The following is a 2653-nucleotide window of genomic DNA, read 5'->3' as shown; positions in this document are numbered from 1 at the left end:
TGTCAAAAACACTAATAATATAAAATTCATATCAAATATCTCTATTTGCTAACAAAACATTTCTGTATTAATAAACGTGTCATTTATTTCCCATGTATATGAACACTTCAGCTTCATATGTTTTATTCCATAAAAAAGGAATTAAAACTTAATTCAGTATTCCTCAAAGTGTATTTCACAGAAAAGTAGGTTTTATTAGATGCTTGAAACAAAGAAATAAAAAAATGTCCATACAGTTAGTCAGAATGAACTACCCAACCAGAGGGATGGATGTTGTCTAACCAAGTTCTTATGAGAAGGCCCTGGTTTCCCTGATTGCAGTTTAGATTAAATTTGCTCTCATCTGCTGAGTTGGAGAGCAAGTTTCACCACTCAACATCAGTGTTTCTGTGTTACTGCTGGGCTGTCATGTGTCACTTGATTCATCCTAATCTATGAAACGTCAATGTTAACCACTGACTGCAAAAGGTCTGGAGTGAAGGGATGAAACAAAGGCTTGCAATTTCAATTTGCAGGATGTTGCTGCAATTATAATACTGAGCCTCTTATTAAAAACTAAGTGGGCCTTGCCCTGTACAAAAGGGCAGAATTCATTCATTTGGGATTATCTAAATTCTGAAGGGAATTTTATCCCTTCAAAAGAGTTGATTAATTTTCAGGAACAGTGAGAAACAGTGGCAAAGAATATGACCTTGATCATCTCCATCACATGGCCTGGCAAAAAAATCCTCAGATGACCTGTGCTGTGTAATTACTTCTTTCTTTCTTTCTTTCTTTCTTTCTTTCTTTCTTTCTTTCATTTATTTGGTGTGTCTCCTGCATATGAAGGACTATCATTTTCTTTTGGAGAAAAATTCCCTACTTTCACCGCATTTCTCTGCTATGGCATGACTTACACAGGTATTACCTTCTCTCCTTTGGAATTTCCTTTCTGCCTCTAGTTTATCCCAAACTTGCCTCCTCTTACAAAGATGATGATACTGTTTGGCATTCACATAAAGAGGCTCTTCTTCAAACATCTCTGTCCCAGTAAAGGGATTCCTTAGATAGCAGGCACAGAACCAGCTCCAAGCACCATCATGACTGTCCCTCCTGAACTGATCACATAGCCTGCCACTGGTAGAATTATGATAGACCCTTGTTGGTTGTGTTGGTTTTGGCTCCTGTCTGAACAGTCTGTGCCCCTATCAAACTTGCTGCTGGGTCATGCCTTTCCAGTGAGTGATGCCATCTTCAGTAAATGGCTGATAGAAGATGGTCTGTCCTTCAACAGTCTGTGCTACTTGCTGCCCCTAGAGAGTGATCTGCTGCTGTGTTTGTGTCTGACTGGTAGTGACAGCTGTCTGTGGCTACTGGATGATGATCTGATGAATCTGGTCCTTGCAAAGTCTGTCCTTTCTTTTACTCCCAGATCTGGATCTATCTCAATGGAACCAACTGTATCTGCTACAAATAGTCTGTGTCCCAGATACAGGTACTAGCATGATGGTTTCATCATGTCCACCAGGGACAGTTTGGATAATGATAGGTTGGACAGAGATTAACACTAACTTGTACCACTAATGTATGCCTCTGGACCTGCTGTTGAAACCATCTTGCAATCTGCTCTTTTGAAATATTGCTCTTTGCTGCATTCTGCTCCATGGTCCAATGAAGTTAAAATTCTATTCAAAGACAGCTTTGCTCTGGAGATCCTAGAAGACTATGAAGTATATTTCAGAGTGCAGGGGAGTTGGTAACAGGCAAGATTGCTCTGCGTCTGGTGCCTGAAAATCTGGACCTAAGTGTGAGAGAGAAAGGGTTGCATCTCCATCTGGCACTAGCACTCTGCAAGGGTCAAGAACCCCAATGTACCTGCTCCAGTGGTCACATCCATGCATGGGACTGGCCTCTGCAGGCCTTGGACTAGAGTGCCTGGAGGCACTCACAGGCTCTGGACCAAGGCCACCAGCTCTTTTGCTCATATAGGTAGGCTAAGCTCAATTCTAACAATCTATTTTTTATTTAATATATATTCATAAACATATGCATATGCACACTGGACTACATTACTTTCTGATAGCAATTCTGGGATATTTAGGCAAGTATTATTCATAAAACCATCTATAAGGCATTAGAAAAAATGAAAACAGCACAGAAAGCTCCTATGACAAGACAAACTAAGATACAAAAGAGATATAGAAAGACAGTTCTAGGGATATTAGCAGAATAACAACTCTGTCTAAAAATCAGAGACTAGAGCACATAAAGGGTGATATTTGAACATGATCTTTAATATAGAAATATTTTGACAAGAAAAGTGGGAAATTTATGGAAAACAGGATAAACTTCTTTCAAAAAGTGGAGAACAATCCAATTTGACATTAATGTAAGATACACAAAGGAACTGTTGTCTTATATTAATAAGACAATATTAATAATAAATATTATAAATAATAAATATAATATAAAAATAAATATTATAAATATAATAATAATAAATAATAAGTATTATAAGACAATAAAGGAGTTGCAATCTCCTATATTTTGTTACTGTGTTCTCTCAAGTTTTTTTTTTTTTTTCTTTCTACAGATATGCTATATTTGTCTAGTATGGGCTTCTTATTGCAACCCTGTAAGTCAGCATTTCCAGGGTTCTGGCTTTAAACTTCTT

General features: G+C 37.6%; 1 pseudogene; it reads right to left on the bottom strand.

The window, feature by feature from the left end:
* Positions 1 to 833: 833 nt before the first annotated feature.
* Positions 834 to 1644, bottom strand: LOC137751855 (nuclear transcription factor Y subunit alpha pseudogene; annotated as a pseudogene).
* Positions 1645 to 2653: the final 1009 nt, after the last annotated feature.

The sequence above is a fragment of the Eschrichtius robustus genome, chromosome 18, assembly GCF_028021215.1.
Source record: "Eschrichtius robustus isolate mEscRob2 chromosome 18, mEscRob2.pri, whole genome shotgun sequence".
Taxonomy (NCBI): domain Eukaryota; kingdom Metazoa; phylum Chordata; class Mammalia; order Artiodactyla; family Eschrichtiidae; genus Eschrichtius; species Eschrichtius robustus.
Note: the sequence above shows the minus strand (reverse complement) of the source record. Positions and strands in the feature narration are given on the sequence as shown.